Here is a 12,531-nt window from a genome sequence, read left to right on the forward strand (position 1 = left end):
TTACTGTAAATATCCAATCTCTGTTTTGGGTATGACATTCTAGGTGAAAAAAAGGTAAACTAAAAAGAAATCATTCATACACATCGAAAATATAAGTGAAAAACTAAAAAGGTTGAAATAAAAAATATCTACAAGCTCACAACAAGCTCACAAGTTGTGAGCTTCTATAGGTGGGCTATTTTCACTATTCCTGCACACCGCCGCTGTGCAACAAAAAAAAAATACTTAAATGGTTAATCAATATGCTGATGCATCAAAACAATTAAATTAAAACAATGTAATCTATGAAATAATCGAAGAAAGAAAATAATCCATAGTTGCAGCCGCCAATATGGAAGCTTACTACTCAGCCGATACGGCCCTTCTTCTCCTTCTCCTCGCTTGCCTCTTTGGCGCGGTCCTTCTTGCGGGCCTCCTGCGACGCCTGGTGGACTTTCTGCGTCTCCTGGTGAAATAAACACTACTAACTAAAAAGGTTTAAAAAAATTTAAAACGTGAAAACAGCTGATCTACAAACTATTTTCACTGTTTCTGCACGGTGCCGCTGTGCAACAATGGATAAAATAATTCTTTAAACGGTTAATCGATTTGCTGATGCATCAAAACAATTCAAATTAAATTAATTAAAACAAAGTAATCAATGGGGTTATCATCGAAGAAATAAAATAATCATAGTTGCGGCCTCCAATATGCTTACACAGCCGATACGGCGCGCCTTCTTCTCCTTCTCCTCACTTGCTTCTTTGCCGCTGTCCTTCTTGCGGGTCTCCTGCGACGCCTGGTGGACTTTCTGCGTCTCCTGGTGGTTTTGGCTGCAGCTGCGCGTCTCCTTCTCCTCCTGGGCCTCACGGACGCAGCGCGTCTGGTCCTCCTCCTGCGTCTCTTGGGACCCACCGCCTTCACGGCTCTCCTCCTCCTCCTCCTTGCTTCTGCCATCGCTGGGGAAGCGGCAGCGTAAACTGGGACCACATCCATTATTCTCTCTGACGATTAAGAAATTGAAATTGAATTAATCAATTGTGCAGTTATCCAATGAAACAACTAGCGACCTAAACTGTAATAATGAGCAGGTTTGGTTGCAGTGCACATTTATAGAGTACTTGGAGATCACTATATGACGTCATACATTTTGTTTTAAGTTGGGCTTACCAGTTAGAGTTGAATTATGCAGGTTAGTTTAATAGTTTTAGAGGTTAGGGCTATGGACTACATTTAGATGTTAGTTTTAGGGGTTAGAGTTAGGAATATTCAATTTCAAGTTCATCTTGTCATCGCTGAAGACATGAACGTGAAATAAAGAATGGTAGTTTGGAAGAGGCACTGGAGGCACAAACACCCCTGAAATCTCTGTTTTCAGTGACCATTTTCGGTTTGGGGGAGCCCGGTCAAATTGAACGGAAGATGCTTGGTTTGGTGGAGTATGCCTCAGGCTTTATTGTCCATCATTGAGCGTTATCAGCTCTGTGGCCTTGCGTTTAGAGTGTCCACCCTGAGATTGAGAGGTCGGGCTTCGATTCCGGCTGAGTCAAACCAAAGACTCGTAATAATTGTTCTCCCAGGTCCGTATATATCCATACCTCGCCACTATAGGGTCGTGATTCGCCATGCAGGTCCGTATATATAAGGATGGCAGATTACCTTGTAGCATTGTACGGTCCTTTACAACTCGGCTCCATTGACACTCCATTATAGCAGGATTTTCAAAGCGGCATAACTCTAAATCTACGTGAGCTGTCCATGGTGGTCTTTCGCGCATCCGATTTTCGGATGTCTATCGAGACTCCCGACATCCAACTGTTTCTGGCGTCAGGCAAAGAGTGCTATACTGTATATCAAGCTGCCTCACGCTACAGAAGCAGGAGTATGGGCAGCATGGCCCCACAATGCTTCCTTACTTGGTGTGAGATGGTAGAGAGATGCCATGCAGGGATGGCATCTCTGGCCAACTTACACACACGCGCACACACACACACACGCACACACACACACACACACACACACACGTGTGAATGCGAAGGCATGTTGTATGTGTATGGGGTCATGTTTAGGGTCATAGGGGACACATCTGAGGAAGAATTACTCCTGCTGTCCGTCACAGTGCACGATCTGTCAATCTCACACACACACACACACACACACACACACACACACACACACACACAGGTCTCTATCTCTCTCTCCGCCCCCTACTGTAGAGGTTGACATTGGGCACTCACTATTGATGACCTGACAAGAGTTCAAGAGAGTGTGAGCTTTTGCATGCATGCATGCACGTTCGTGTGTGTGCGTGCGCCACTCACAGTGATTGCCATGCAGGCCAGACGTGTCCTATTTTGTCTAATCTAATTTTATCTAATTACTTGTTTAAAGGACCACTTCACCACTTTTCAACCTGCTTTCATAAAATTGGTCACCAGCTAATAGTAACTGCAGGCTTACTATTCGTGAAAAGTTGCAATGTGATAATGGAAGCCATCGTTCTCACAATAATAGAAATCTAAATGTCTATCTATGTTTTTGTCTGTCTGTCTGTCTGTCTGTCTGTCTGTCTGTCTGTCTGTCTGTCTGTCTGTATAGTTACTTCTTCCATCCGTCACTGCAGATTAGATAGGCAGCACACGGTGATGGTTAGACTCGTAGTCTTGTTATTTAATGCTTACAGAAGCAGCCTCAGATGTTAGACCTCCCTAGTGAGCAGAGCTTGAGTTGTCCTTGTGTCTGCACTCATTACCGCAAAGCTGCACGCACGCACACACACACACACACACACATGCACGGTTGAGCAGCCGCCGGTATCCTTCAGATGTTTGCACATCAGCCCTGCCGGCAAATTAAGTGTGGGAAATGTGTCGTCGGCAGATTCCGTTATTCAATCAGTCTCGTAAATTGCTCGTAGGAAAACACCCAGGGGCCGTATCGCCGCAGGCGAGGACCCCACACGGGGGAGAGGCTGCCGGGATTATTGTTATACCATGGATTATTGGAGAAGGAGGATGTTCTTTTCTAAAAGGCTGATGGGGAAGCAGTGAGGTCAGGTACACTGGATATGAAGCCAACATGGAAATAATGAAACTGTTGCGGTTCTCATTAATGGACCAGAATGTGGCGCTATTTACCTATTTTACAGCTCCCTTCGTCCATATATGTTTTAATGCACATTTCATTTTACACAGCCATTGGTCCAATGGTGCATTTGGTTCCATTTGTACACTCTCAAATCAACATTGATTTTACAATATAAATTGGAGTCCAAGAGATACAAATGGGGATCCAAGACCTAATGCATGTCAAACTGCATGGGGTTCTTGAAATTTAAATGGTTGAGAATCATAGAGCCGTAAACTACTTTTATGGGGGGCTTTCAGTTGAAGACAGGGTTTTTAGAAGGCCAAAGAAACCATCCTAGATCTGTGTCAACCTACGCTAAAAGTAGGCTACTTATGTAGAAAACCAAGAGCGTTTGGTGCATGAGTGTCTGGAACTAAATGCTCTTATCGTGTCTGGAACGGTCATATTTATAGTAAGTTGATAGATAACACCAACAAGAGTCACAGAAATGTGTTGTCCTACTTGATGGGAACGCATTTAGAATTGATGTTTGGTCTGTTCTCTGCTATTTTTCTCCGCACTGCTCTGGTTGGGTTTGCTCTCGCGGGACGTCCCAGACAGTAGGGTAAAAGAACAGGTGTAAGACTACTGAATGAACCAGAGCACATATACCTCTATAGGCCTATTGAGTAAACTATATACTTTACTCATTTACTGCCAGAGTAAAGGAATACATAATTCAGCCCCTGCCAGCGACTTTTCATTGCGATCCTCGGTTCCCATGACGTCATGTGGAAGCAACTGTGGTCGCCCCTCACTTCACACAAGTGTGATTTTTGAGGGGCGCCAGCGAAGTCTATGGACTTTAATGTTTGTTCCGGGCACTAAATGACGACATAAGACGTCAAGTGGCCGATGTGGGCGCCCCTCACTTCACACAAGTGTGATTTGTTATAACATGGTACAACTTTAGTCAACTCAGTCTGTGTCTGAGTTGACTAAGAGGAGGAGGTACAGTTCAGAAACCTCCCTACCACTGATATCACCGATGGGTAATCCGAGCTAATAGGAATATAGGTTGAAAATGCGTGAAGTCGTCCTTTAAGTTCTGAGACGCGTTCTACAGTATAGGCTACTGCCAGAGCCCTGCACCTACTCAGTGCTTTCAGTTCTGAAAGGATGTCCATATATGGCATTTAAGGTGCACAGACAGACAGACATCAGACAGACAACACTACTTTGGCTCCTTGGCGACACAAGCCTTGTGATCAATGTGATCAGTTCATCAATGTGATCAGTTCATCAATGTGATCAGTTCATCGGCTAGTTAGCGCACTGGCAGTCACGGACACATTTATAGGTCCATTTCTTTATTTTATTTTCCTACATTTTGTTTTTAAGTATTATTGTTTCAAAACATTTTATTTTTTTTAATTCCCAAAACAGCAAACTCTGTCATGAATTAAACACAAATTTGATGATTTTTTTCAGTCATATTGTGAAGAAATAAACGAAAAATCCATGAATTAGAAAACGAATGTTTAAGAAGTATTGAAAATTGCTGATCTACAAGCTCACAGTCACAACACATGTAGCGCTAAGCAACAATTGAGCTTTTAGACATGGTATTTTTACTACTTTGGGTCCCGGGGAGACGTTTTGGAACCACTGAAGAGTGCTCAAGTTATGCGTGGAACAGAATCGCACGCACGCACGCACGCACGCACACGCACACACACACACACACACACACACACACACACACACACACACGCAGAGGGTGCTTCAGGGTATACTGTGTACGTATATACTGACCAAAGCTATATCGGGCTGACTCTACCACACACTCAGTGGTGGAAAGTACTTAAGTACATTTGCTCAAGACAGACTGTATTAAGTAGGCTGAGGTATTTTTCCTTTTACTTGAATATTTCCAAATTTCAATTATTTTATTTCTACTGCTCTACATCTCAGAGGCAAATATTGTACTTTTACTCCACTACAATTATTTGAAAACTTTAAATGTGCCTACATTAACCTTGGAGCCCTCTATGTACTAATCTTTTTAACACCGGACTTTTACTTGTAACAGAGAATTTCTACATGGCGTTATTGATACTTTTACTTAAGTGAAAAAGACGCGAGTACTTCTTCCACCACTGCACAAACTCTGACCCCTAACACCCACACGACAACACCCATTTCCACACACCTCATCAGCTCAATCGATTCCACTAAAAGCCCCATTACCTACGCACGCACGCACGCACACACGCACGCACCATCACCTCACAGCTTCAGCTCAGGACATCGCCTCCGAGCTAAATCATTTATTTTTCCGCTGCTCCCCTCTGCCCCCCACCTACACTCAAACCACATCAGGAAATGGCTTCTCGTCCTCCAGACGTTAGACTGCAGGCAGCTATAGCTGCTCGTCGGGGGAGTGGAGGGGGGATGGGGTGGTAGTTACACCGAAGATTGGAATCCCATGTGCTCATTTCGATTGCCCGGCTCTCTTCTAATGGTGCGACACAATGCTTGCAATCCACATGCTGAGTGTCTAACACCGACCATGTACAGTCTACCAGCCTAGCTGCTCTGTGTGTGTGCGTACGAGAGAGAGAGAGAGAGAGAGAGAGAGATGTTATCTAAGGATCTGGTCTGAAGTAGACTGGAATACATTGATATTATATGAGACACAGATCTCCGCCAGGCCGGGTTGCCTGCGCAGGGCCCGCAAACTTTGGCAGTCATAGTCAATTGGAAATGGCATCTGAAAAATCGGACTTTTACATCTTGATGAAATGACCACCAGATGGTGGTGCTATAACAGGCTGATTTGAAATATTTAGAGTGAACGTTCCTCTTTGCCATACTGGGAGCGTTCCCGCCGATCGGTCCAATGCTGCTTGTGGCAAAATTTGCAATTTGTACATCCTTATAGATACAGTATGAGCTATTCAGAATATGAGACACACACATGCGCCGTGGACCCCCCTGTGAGTGTCTTATATGGACCCCCCTGTGAGTGTCTTATATGGACACCCCTGTGAGTGTCTATACAGTATGAGAGCACACACACACACACACACACACACACACACACACTGTACTATGGACCCCCCTGTAAGTGTCATGAGTAAAGATTGAACACACACACACACACACACACACACACACACACACACACACACACACACACACACACACACACACACACAGTAGACTGTCATGGTTGTACTGGTCAGCTCCCAGAATAACAGATTCAGACTGTGGTTGTACTGGTCAGTTCCCAGTATAACAGATTCAGACTGTGGTTGTACTGGTCAGCTCCCAGTATGCATTAGATTAGACTGTGGTTGTACTGGTCAGCTCCCAGTACAACAGTAGAAGACTGTGGTTGTACTGGTCAGCTCCCAGTATAACAGATTCAGACTGTGGTTGTACTGGTCAGCTCCCAGTATAACAGATTCAGACTGTGGTTGTACTGGTCAGCTCCCAGTATTCATTAGACTGTGGTTGTACTGATCAGCTCCCAGTACAACAGTAGAAGACTGCCAGAATATGAGACCACTGGATAAATAAAGGGAGGAAAACAAACAACCCACATGGGTTAAGTTTAACTTTGTGGCTTTGAAGTCCCTGGCCCTATATGTGTCCAATAGACATCTGTGTTTGTCTTTGTAGCCGCCTGCTAGCTGCGTCCTCTGCTTGTATTGAATTATTATCCATGCTCTGGTTCACTTTGAGCAGAATCAAGCCTTGCCTTCATGGGTAACCGCACGCACGCACGCACGCACGCACACACACACACACACACACACACACACACACACACACACACACACACACACACACACACACACACACACACACACACACACCTGCTCTCTGCCAGTGTGTGCATATGTTTTCCTGTAGTCTGATTAAATATGAATGTCCTCTAGTGTCTGAGCACACTGAGCCCCATGGGTGGACGGATGGGCCTCGGTGTAGTAGTACGTACGTACGTACAGACAGACAGACAGACAGACAGACAGACAGACAGACAGACAGACAGACAGACATCTCTGTAAAGAGGGAAGGAATAAAAGACAGAACACATCAAGAACTCAAGGGCACTTTGAGGGTAGTTTGGCAGTGGATGAACAGGGAACATTACTCATCCACTGGCTCTGCCCACATCTTCTCTGCTGGTACACCAGGGATTTGAACCGGTGACCTTCTGCTGCAAAGACACTTCTTTAAGAGGTTGTTGGCTTATTGTTTTCCCTGTATCTATCCAGGGAAGGGTTTCAAGAAATATGTCTATTTTCAATTCTGGACAAGTGCCCTACTGACCGACTTCACACTTGGCACAACACACCCTTGTGTCCTCTGATACACACAGCAAGTCCATCGGTCACACAGAAGTATTTGAAAACATAAAAAAATAACATGAATTAAACAATTGACACGTTATTCTATTAGCCAATCTACAAGCTCACAACACATCAGATCGAGATGTGTCTGAGTGTGTACATATGTCTATTTTAGCTACCGTATGTCTACGGTAGCTCAAATTAAACCATTAAAGTGATTAGGTTTATCCTAATAAAAAGTATGAACAAGAGCTTGCATGGTGGCACAGTTGTAGCGCTGTCGCCTCACAGCTAGAATGTCCATCCTGGGTTTGATTCCCGCCGGGGACGGTCTGGGCGCACACACACACACACACACACACACACACACACACATACCCTAGGTGGAGTCGGTGAAAGGCCAGAGCCTTTCTGGTTGGAGTTTGCATGTTCTCCTCGTGTCCCTATAGAATTCAGAAACGGGTCTCATGGTCGCAGCTTACGTATTTCCTGTAGGCGGAGCCGACATAGCTGCGTGAGACCCGTTTCTGAATTTGTCTATAGGGTAGGTACCCTCACAAAAAAAACATGCAGTAATGCTAGTCTGGTCAGCCGGGGTGCCTGATGGAGGGGAAAGGAGCAGGTTGGAATAACATGTTCCTTCCACGAAAATGAAAAGAAGCGGATTGGACTCCTCATTCATTGAAAGAAGCATGCGGTCAGTCTGTTACTCTCTCCAGTTTGGCAGAGGAAGTGTATCTAGGATTACTATTATTACACAATTGACACTGGGTGAAAAGGGATAGTTAAAAAGAATTGTGGGATAAAGATTTAGTAAAAAAGAAAGAAAGAAAAAATAAAATATGCTTGTGACTATATCATATAACTACATAGAAACACGTGTTCTTCTTTTGCTATTTCCTAAAAAGTAACCCAATTGGATATATGAGGTTTCCACCCGAGAATAATATAATAATAATGGATTTACTGTGTGTACATACATGGGTGTGACGCCTCAATCTGTGCTGTCTGTGTTTTCTCGCATCCTCTGCCCCAGGGTTCTTTTATTACGGTCTGAAGGGGAGCTGGAAATACACATTTAGACATTTGTGGATAATACTAGTGACCTGTGGCACGCACGCACGCACGCACGCACACACACACACACACACACACACACACACACACACACACACACACACACACACACACACACAGATTGCAATCTAGGACGCTCAAGCACTTTTGACTGAACTTCCTGTACTGTGTTCCTCATAACACTAATGCTTTCATAACAGCAGGCCTTTTAAAAAACAGCATCGCTCTAATATCACACACACACAAACTCACACACACACACACACACACACACACACACACACACACACACACACACACACACACACACACACACACACACAAATATGAACATGATACACTCTTACACACTGCTGCACAGATAATTGCATGATACAGTGTGTGTGTCTGTGTGTGTGTGTGTGTGTGTGTGTGTGTGTGTGTGTGTGTGTGTGTGTGTGTGTGTGTGTGTGTGTGTGTGTGTGTGTGTGTGTGTGTGCGGGGGGGGGGGGTATCTCCTGTGAAGTGTAAAGGTTACGGTTCATATTACTACATTCATCTGACAGACAGGACCATATCTAGAGCTATGAACACACGCACACACAACAACGTGTTGTGTGTGCGTGTTGTTGGTTGGTGTTGGTGTTGTTGGTTAGACAGGCTGCATTCACTAAATGTTAATTGGCCTTCACACTGTTGGTAGCCTGGGCACCATTTCATTTCGGTATATGATCCGGGCTGGAGCCGGATGATATGCTTACGTCATGTTGTAGGCAATGGTTTGCCTAAAATAGGAAGAGAAAATAGGAAAGAAATAGGAAAAGAAATGAAAAAAAAAAAAAGAAAAGAAATAGGGAAAAAAAGAAATAATTTATTCGATTTGAGATTTGTTCGATTTGAGATTTTGTTCGATTTGAGATTTGTTCGATTTGAATTTGTGCGATTTGTGCGATTTGTTCGATTTGTCACACACGTTACCGCAGTGAGATTTGTTCGATTTGTCGATTTGAGATTTGTTCGATTTGAGATTTGTTCGATTTGAGATTTGTTCGATTTGAGATTTTGTTCGATTTGAGATTTGTTCGATTTGAATTTGTGAGATTTGTGAGATTTGTCACACACATTCGACGTTCGATGTTCGATTTGAGATTTGTTCGATTTGAGATTTGTTTGATTCGATTTGTTTGATTTGAGATTTTTCGATTTGAGATTTTGTTCGATTTGAGATTTTGTTCGATTTGAGATTTGTTCGATTTGAATTTGTTCGATTTGTTCGATTTGTTCGATTTGTCACACACGTTACCGCAGTGAGATTTGTGAGATTTGTAATAAATAATAAGAAATGAGAAATAATAAGAAATGAGAAATGAGAAATAACGCCGTTATTCCCCACCCACTCGAGTCAAAATAAAAACCAACTAAGAAGAAGGGGGGAAGTCCCGCCTCGTTGTCTGGGCCAGCCAATGGGCCAGCTGGGCCCAAACGGATCTAGAAAGATGGCGACTTACAATTCAAGGACTGAATTTCTCATTATTTCTCATTTCTTATTATTTATTACAAATCTAACAAATCTCACTGCGGTAACGTAATCTCACAAATCTCACAAATTGAAATCGAACAAATCTCAAATCGAACAAAATCTCAAATCGAACAAAATCTCAAATCGAACAAAATCTCAAATCGACAAATCGAACAAATGTCACTGCGGTAACGTTTTGCCGTTTTCTCGATTTTGCCGTTTTCTCGATTGTGCCGTTTTCTTGATTTTGCCGTTTTCTCGATTGTGCCGTTTTGCCATTTACTCGATTTTGCCGTTTTCTCGATTTTGCCGTTTTCTCGATTGTGCCGTTTTCTCGATTTTGCCGTTTTCTCGATTGTGCTGTTTTCTCGATTGTGCCGTTTTCTCGATTGTGCCATTTTCTCGATTTTGCCGTTTTCTCGATTGTGCTGTTTTCTCGATTGTGCCGTTTTCTCGATTGTGCCGTTTTCTCGATTTTGTCGTTTTCTCGATTGTGCCGTTTTCTCGATTTAGCTGTTTTCTCGATTGTGCCGTTTTCTCGATTTTGCCGTTTTCTCAATTTTGTCGTTTTCTCAATTTTGCCGTTTTCTCGATTTTGCCGTTTTCTCGATTGTGCCGTTGTCTCAATTTTGCCGTTTTCTCGATTGTGCCGTTTTGCCGTTTTCTCGATTTTGCCGTTTCCTCGATTGTGCCGTTTTGCCGTTTTCTCGATTTTGCCGTTTTCTCGATTGTGCCGTTTTCTCGATTTTGCCGTTTTCTCGATTGTGCTGTTTTGCCGTTTTGCCGTTTTCTCGATTGTGCCGTTTTGCCGTTTTCTCGATTGTGCCGTTTTCTCGATTTTGCCGTTTTCTCGATTGTGCTGTTTTGCCGTTTTGCCGTTTTCTCGATTGTGCCGTTTTGCCGTTTTCTCGATTTTGTTGCTTTCTCGATTGTGCCGTTTTCTCGATTTTGCCGTTTTCTCGATTGTGCCGTTTTGCCGTTTTCTCTCGATTTTGCCGTTTTCTCGATTGTGCCGTTTTCTTGATTGTGCCGTTTTGCCGTTTTCTCGATTTTGCTAGGTATTATGCTAGGTTTCTAGATCATTACAAAGCAACCAAAAGTAATTGCACTTGTTTATCCTGTATTAGTTCTCTGTCCTGAATTTAAAAACGTTATCCCAACCTGAACATTTGTTTTCTGTTTACAAAACAGCTGGAGAGACAGGGAGACCCCTGTTACTGAACAAACACCCTAAAGCAGTGGTTTTCAACCTTTTTTTATATCAAGGTCCATTCATTATTCAGCATTTGAGCCACGGACCACCATTTGATGAGATTTAGACTTGCAGACCCAAAACTAAAGAATGTTGTTATCATTGGATAAGAAGAAGAGAGATAACAGACTTCTTGTAAATTATAATGAATGCAGATGTTTAACAATAATGTAACTCTTGAGAGCGTAAATTGAAACATTTTACACTCTCAAGAGTTAAAGAAGCTAGGAGTTAAGGAAGATAGGGACCACCTGGAACCCCTTCAAGGACCACCGGTCCCAGGACCACCGGTTGAAACCCACTGCTCTATAGCAATCATGATTACTATCACAGTGTAGAGCTTTCCAACACTTGTTTTAACAACATAAGACATCAGTTACAGCACAGAGTACAGGTCAACCCTAAATAACCCTGTGCAGCCGGAAAAACAATTCTTACTGTATGTTACAGTTTGTTGAACATTTTTTCTTTGCTTTTCAAAACACCCAGAGCTTATTGATACTAATTAAAATATCCAGCAACGACGTGACAAACGATTGGTTTATTTGAGTGCGTTGAGGTTGTTGTGAAAAGTGAAAACCTATAGCTGAATATAACGCTCAAAGACATATTGTCTTACAGAAGAACTGTAAATGATATTCACATACAGTACGCTGACAATATCAGACTTCATTTAAAGGTGTAGAAGATGCTTCTTCCTGTGTTTAAAATAATGTTGAGATGGGCAGTAACTGACATGCTTGCTTTATTTGGGCATACGCACTATAATAATAATAATAATAATAATAATATGTTTTATTTATAAGGCGCCTTTCAGGGCACTCAAGGTCGCCGTACAACAAAAAACTGTTGACACAAAACACAGTTAAAAGCAAAAGCAGACAAAGTATAGCTTGCAGCAGAAAACACAGATCAAACACAGATCAAAGTCAAACACAGAGTACTGTCAGGTTCTAGCGTTCATTTCCCCTGTAGCAAACTGTTTAGGTTTCATACTTTCCTAAGGGAAGATATTTAGCTCCACTTAGTGGTCACAGTGCAGTGTTGCAGTCTGGTGGAACTGTATAGGCCACAACTAACTAAACAGTTTCCTTCACACTTGGGCCCTTGCTAGTACCTGATGTTGTGAGCTTGTAGATCTACTTTTGCTTGACACTATACGACAAAGTAGGATTCATTTGCGGACAATAATAGGAAAAAGTCAAAATAAGGTTGAAATTATATGGAGATTACAAGGTTTCTGCCGACAGCGATGTGACAAAACATTTGGTCATATCATCATCTACTCAGGCTTT

General features: G+C 42.8%; 2 protein-coding genes across 2 annotated transcripts in view; both read left to right on the forward strand.

The window, feature by feature from the left end:
• LOC310871284 (tripartite motif-containing protein 16-like) overlaps positions 1-12,531 on the forward strand; it is a gene marked incomplete at both ends in the record, with an annotated part of 503,649 nt that overhangs the window by 273,467 nt on the left and 217,651 nt on the right. The gene's annotated exons all lie outside the window — the stretch shown is intronic.
• Positions 1-12,531, forward strand: part of kcnq3 (potassium voltage-gated channel, KQT-like subfamily, member 3) — a gene marked incomplete at both ends in the record, with an annotated part of 186,677 nt that overhangs the window by 122,856 nt on the left and 51,290 nt on the right.

Source organism: Protomyctophum parallelum (genome assembly GCF_964188405.1).
Source record: "Protomyctophum parallelum genome assembly, chromosome: 14".
In the NCBI taxonomy this organism is placed as follows: Eukaryota; Metazoa; Chordata; class Actinopteri; order Myctophiformes; family Myctophidae; genus Protomyctophum; species Protomyctophum parallelum.